Source organism: Sorex araneus, chromosome 3 (genome assembly GCF_027595985.1).
Source record: "Sorex araneus isolate mSorAra2 chromosome 3, mSorAra2.pri, whole genome shotgun sequence".
NCBI lineage: Eukaryota > Metazoa > Chordata > Mammalia > Eulipotyphla > Soricidae > Sorex > Sorex araneus.
This window is the reverse complement of record NC_073304.1, coordinates 224,748,628-224,755,043: the sequence shown is the minus strand read 5'-3', so window position 1 is coordinate 224,755,043 and position 6,416 is coordinate 224,748,628.

Here is a 6,416-nt window from a genome sequence, read left to right as displayed (position 1 = left end):
ACTGACCCGGGTTCAATCCCTTACAGCACATGGTCCCCTGAGCATTGCTTGGCTGCACCCCCAGAGGCCTTTAATTACCAGGGGTAGCACCAGAGAGCCTGAGCAGCACTGCATCTTCGGTGCACTGAATCACCAGTCTAGGGGGCAGAAAATTTCAGGGAGGGGGCCATAGACCTCTCGAGTAGTTCCTCCCCACACACAACACGTCAAAATATGTCAAGCAGAACTCGGTATGTGACTCAGTGATAGAACATTTGCCTTCCATGCATGTCTTCCATGCTCTGAGTTCAATCTCCAGTACTGCATGGACCCCAATCACTGCTGGAACTAGATCTCTAACACTGCTGGGTCTGACCCCAAAATGAAACAAACAAAACCAAAATAAGATGTCAACCAGGGCCTGGAGGAACAGTGCAGGGGACAGATAGCCAGTCTTGTAACTGGATGGTCTAGAAATCCCGGTATTTCACATGCATCAATTGAGAACCCGACAGCTCTGCTGAGTGACCCCCCCTCCCCGCGTCATCTGTTTGCATGTCAGCCAGGTGTGTGCAAGCACTACAAAAGGGTCTGATTCCAAGGAGCACCACAACTGAAAAGATGTCAGAGCATCATGGCCAGGAAGTGTGACCCCTAGAGGACAAGGGCCATACAGCAACCTCTGAAGAGCCTCACTACCAGAGCTTGTGTGCCTCAGCTCGAAGTTTGAACTTGGTAAGCACTTGTGCAAGTGCAAGCCTAGGAAAGTGCTGATGCTGACTGTGAGTGTGCAAACACCTTAGCCTGATGTGTGACTTCTGGTGAGCACATTTGAAAACATAAACATAAAGGGAGTGGTGAGGGGAGATTAAAACAACTGGTGACCATTTTTTACAAAGTAAAATAGGGCAGGGAGATGGCTCAGAGGGCTGGGGACAGGCTTTGCAGGCTGAGCCCAGGCTTCAACTCCCTGCAGTGCATGGGGCTCAGAGCACAACCAGGAGTGACCACCAAGCAGTAAACAGGTGTGGATCTATACCAAAAAATAAAATAAAATAAAACACAAAACCCCAAACAAACAAACAAACAAACAAAAAAACCCAGACACAAGCCTAGTACTACATACATTTCATCACTGCTTTGTGCAGGATCCTCATGATACCCAAACCACAGTCCTAGTACCATCCCCTCTCTCCCCTTCCCTTCCACAACTTCCCCTCCCACTCTGGGAATCACCATGTGCTTTGGAACCTGAATTTTTAAAAATTGTATTGTATTTATTTATGTTTGTTTGTTAGTCACACTCGGCAGCACTCAGGGGTTACCCTTGGCTTTTGCACCCAGGAATCATTCCTGGCAGGCTCACGGTACGTATGAGGTGCTAGGAATCAAACCTGGATCAACTGTGGGCAAGGCAAGTGCACTACCCACAATACTATCACCTCAGACCCTGGAGCCTGAACTTAAAATTTTTGTTTTGAATTACAAGGTTACAGAGATGTGATTTTCCAGCATATGTTGTTCAACACCAATCCCTTCACTCCAACAATGTCCAAAGTTTCCCTTTGGTTGGCTCTGTGGCAGCCACTTTACCCCTCCCCCAGTGTCCTGTGTTTCTTCTCTAATTTACCCCTGTCACCTCTTCTTCCCAAGTGGCAAGCTTCCCACTGAACACTACTTCTCCTCTTTGTTTCTTTGACATTGGACATTTTATATACCCCTTCAAAGTTCCTTTCTATTCCACATATGAAAGATCATTGAGTATGTTCCTCTCCGACCGATTTCACTCAATACAATACTCTCTAGATCCATCCACTTTGCAGTAAAGTGCATGACTTTAACTTTTCTTACAGCTGAGTAATATTCATTGTATATAAATATGTATATATATTATGGTTTATTTATCCAGTCATCTGTTCATGGGCTTTTGGTTTTTTTCCGTATTTTTGGCTGGTCTTTTTTTTTTTTTTTGCTTTTTGGGTCACACCCGGCAATGCACAGGGGTTACTCCTGGCTCTGCACTCAGGAATTACTCCTGGCGGTGCTCAGGGGACCATATGGGATGCTGGGAATCGAACCCGGGTCGGCTGCGTGCAAGGCAAACGGCTTACCCGCTGTGCTATTGCGCCAGCCCCCCAGCTGCTGCCTTTTAGTGTGGCAATGAACATAGGAGTGCACGTCTTTTCTGTGTTGTGTTTTGGAACCTTGGGGTATACTCCTGGAGTGGAATTGTTGTTTTACATGGAAACTCAATTCCTCATTTTTAAAAAATTGAATCACCGTGAGAACAGTTTCCAGTCTGTCTCAGTCATACAATGATCAAACACCCATCCCCTCACCAGTGCACACCCTCCACCACCAAGAACTCCAGCATATCCCCATTCCACCCCTTCCCCGCCTATGTGGCAGATGATTTCCACCTTACTCTCTCTCCGCTTTGATCACATTCAATATTTCGACAAAAGATCCACCTTTATTATTTGGGATTTCCCCCAACATTCAGACCTGCCGAAAAGGCATCATTAGATAATTTGTTTTCTATTGCTGATATGAAGAGCATTTTGGATTCCTGATATTTTAGTAATAAGTCTGGAGGGATTTCTGCCAAAAGCCTCTGGGTTCTGAGATTGATTTATGTGCCTCTGGGATCATGGCCGTTCAGGAACCAGGAGCCATTCGTGGGCGGCAACTCGGGGCCTTGTCGGGGCAGGGAGAGGCAATTCCTCATTTTTGGAGGAATCATATTTTCTTCAAAACAGGCTGGACCAGTCAGCGCTCCCACCAGCAGTGAATGAGGTGCCCCTTTTCCCCACAATCTCATCAATACTGGTTGGAACCTAAACTTTTAACAAAAAATATTTTGTAGATCTATATAATTTTCTTCTATAGTTTGAAGCACCTAAAATAAGTTTTTTTGGAAGAGTTGGCTGTACTGTGCTTTCAGATGCCTGTAAGCAGAACCTTTTAGAGTTCAGGGTCCCCCTGCTGGTCAGCTGCAAAAGTTTCACTCAGTTGGCACTGTAGTTTTAAAGAATTCTTGCTCATATCTTAGATGCACCAAGGACAGGGCAGTTAATTGTTGCATGCTTTCTTTTTTCTTTTAGTCTTTTCCTTGTGTGTGTGGTTTGAGCCACACACAGTGGTAAACATGGCTTACTCTAGGCTCTGTACTCAGGGATCACTCCTGGAGGATTTAAAGGACCAGGCTACCAGACATTGAACCAGGTCAGCTGCATGCAAGACAAGTGCCCTACCTGCTGTACTATCACTATAACCCCGGAACTATTTCTTTTTTTGTGATCATACCAGGAGTTATTAAAGAATACTCAAGTCCTGGTACTCAGGTGTCACTCCTGGCACTACTTGGGGGATCGTTCTCTGCCAAGTCTCCTGAATGCAAAGTATATGTTTCAGCCCACCGAGCTTTCTCCAGCCCTATCAGAACATTTCATCTGAATAGAATCCAGCATTGAATATACAACTCAATAATCGGTGAATGAATGGTTAAGTACCTGTCATACTATTACCTATTACAAAGATGTCAATTTATACTGTCATCAACAATTTATACTGTCATACTATTATCCATTACAAATATGTCAATTTATACAGTCATCAATGAAAATTTAATAGAAAGTACTGTACATGTTATATCTTTCAGTACAGATAGACTTTAAAATATCTTTCTTTTGGCTTTTATTTATTTATTTTCAGCATCTGTGTTTTAAAAAAAATTTTTTTTAATTAGTGAATCACTGTGAGGTACAGTTATAGACTTATAAACTTTCATGTTTACATTTCAGTCATATAATGGTCAAGTATCCACCTATATTGCTTTTTCCTGGTAAGTTATTATTTATTAGGCTACCTCCTTATAGTTTCATTTTCCATAATTTAGTTACCCTAAGTCAACCTCTGTCTGAAAATTTCAAAATTTCACCTACAATAAATGTTTTGAGAATGAAAGATAAGTCACAGACCTCTTATTATGGTATGCTGCTATAATTGTTTTATCATTATTTATTTATTTATTTATTGGCTTTGGGCCACACACCCAGCAATGCTCAGAGATTACTCTGGCTCTGCACTCAAGAATCACTCACTCGGGGCTGGAGAGATAGCACAGCAGGTAGGGCGTTTGCCTTGCATGCGGCCAACCCGGGTTCAAATCCCAGCATCCCATATGGTCCCCTGAGCACGGCCAGGGGTAATTCCTGAGTGCAGAGCCAGGAGTAACCCCTGTGCATCGCCAGGTGTGACCCAAAAAGCAAAAAAAAAAAAGATTCACTCACTCCTGGCAGTGTATGGGAATAGTGGGGATTGAACCTGGGTCAGATGCAGACAAGACAAGAATCCTTGCCAATGTACTATCTCCCGTCCCTCATTAGTTATTGAATGACAGTAAAATGATATGCATGATACCCTATCAGTAACAGTATTATAAAGCACGGTGCCTAAAAAGGGGTGAGGAGAGGAAAAAAGAAAAAGAAAAAAATATGCTTGTTATAGAGGCAAGCTGGGAGGCTGGAGGGAAACTGGGGATTGGTGGAGGGAAGTGGACACTGGTGAAGGGATTGGTGCTGCTATACTATAAGCCTGAAGCTAGATCACAAATAACTGTAATGTATGGTGATTCAATTTTTTTTTTTTGCTTTTTGAGTGAGTCACACCCAGAAATGCACAGGGGTTACTCTTGGTTCTGCACTCAGGAATTACCCTTGGCAGTGCTCAGGGAACCATATGGGATATTGGGAATCAAACCCGGGTCGGCTGTGTGCAAGGCAAATGCCCTACCCGCTGTGCTATTGCTCCAGGCCCTCAAAAATATTTAGGAAATGTTTTCACAGGGGCTAGGGATGTGGCTGAAGTGATTAGAGCACAAGCCTTGCATGTCTGAAGTCCTGCACTGGTCACACCCCTGAGTCCTGCATTTGCTGAGTGTGGCCCCCATGTCAATAGTGACCAGATCAATGAGCAAATACATCAGTTAAAAATGTTTTTAACAGACATGAACTTCTTTTTTTCTTGGCCTCCAAGCAGTGCTCAAGTGACCTGGGAACTACCCCTGGAAATTTTCAGCCAACCCAACGAGTGACTCAGTAAGAAGCTGATGCTGTGCTTAAGGGGTCTCCAGGGCTATATGAAACCATGCCCGGGGCCCCAGGTCAGCTGGGGATTAAACTGGTCTGGGCACATCCAAGGGATGTGCCTTAACCCCTGTGCTATTTCTCTGGCCCGAGACAGCAGCTTTTCACAGGCACCACCTGTGGTTTCAGGCAACCAATGGGAGGTGGTGGTCTTGGAAGGTATCTCTTGCAGAGATGAGAGGACGTCTGTCATTTTATGTTAGAAGGCACAGTCCCCATTATTAAATGTGTCATTCTTCTTCTAAAAGAAAATAAAAACAAATGAAGGACACAGACCTGATTAAAGTAGTAAACTTTATGTGATGTAGTTTTCAAAAAAATTGTAATCCTCTCAAACTTGTAATAGTTATTTTTCAATATTTATGTTTCAAATATTATATTTACTACATGTGCTAAAGACAACACATGGATGAGACTTGTTTTTTTGGCAAAGGAGCCTTTGGAAAATACCAATTTTATTAATGTTCCATGAAGCATGGTGATATTATACCTTAATAAAAGGTCACTGTTGTTTGCTGCCTCTGGTCTCTTTCATAGTCCAACCTGCTGTTACTTATAGTCACATAACTCTGGAGTTTGTTGCTGTTCCAAGGTCACCATAATGGACTGTGGTGGTTGTGAGTGCCCCCTTGCAAGTTTCCAAGTTTCTCCTTTCTACTGCGGCCCAGGCAGTAGAGTTCAGCTGACTGCTGGATAAGTAACAGCAATCTCTCTCTCTCTCTCTCTCTCTCTCTCTCTCTCTCTCTCTCTCTCTCTCTCTCTTTGGGTCACACCTGGTGATGCACAGGGGTTACTCCTGGCTTTGCACTCAGGAATTACTCCTGGCAGTGCTTGGGGGACCGTATGGGATGCTGGGAATCGAATCAGGGTCGGCCGCGTGCAAGGCAAATGCCCTACCGGCTGTACTATCACTCCAGCCTCTCTCTCTCTCTCTCTCTCTCTCTCTCTCTCTCTCTCTCTCTCTCTCTCTCTCTCTCTCTCTCTCTCTCTCTCTCTCTCTCTTTGGGCCACACCAGCAACGCTTAGGGACTATTCCTGGCTCTGCACTCAGGAATCACTCCTGGTGGGCTTAGGGGACTGTATGGGATGCCAAGGATCAAACCCATAGACTGTGTGCAAGGAGAGTGCCTTACAGTGTACTATTGCTCTGGCCCCAATAGTTGCAATCTATTCTTAGGAAGAATTAAGAAAGAGAAACTTTTTTATGACAAATTCTTTTTTACTTATCAGATTTTAAGGATGTTAACATTTCCAGATGCTAATGTACAACACAAAAGCAAAAATATACTT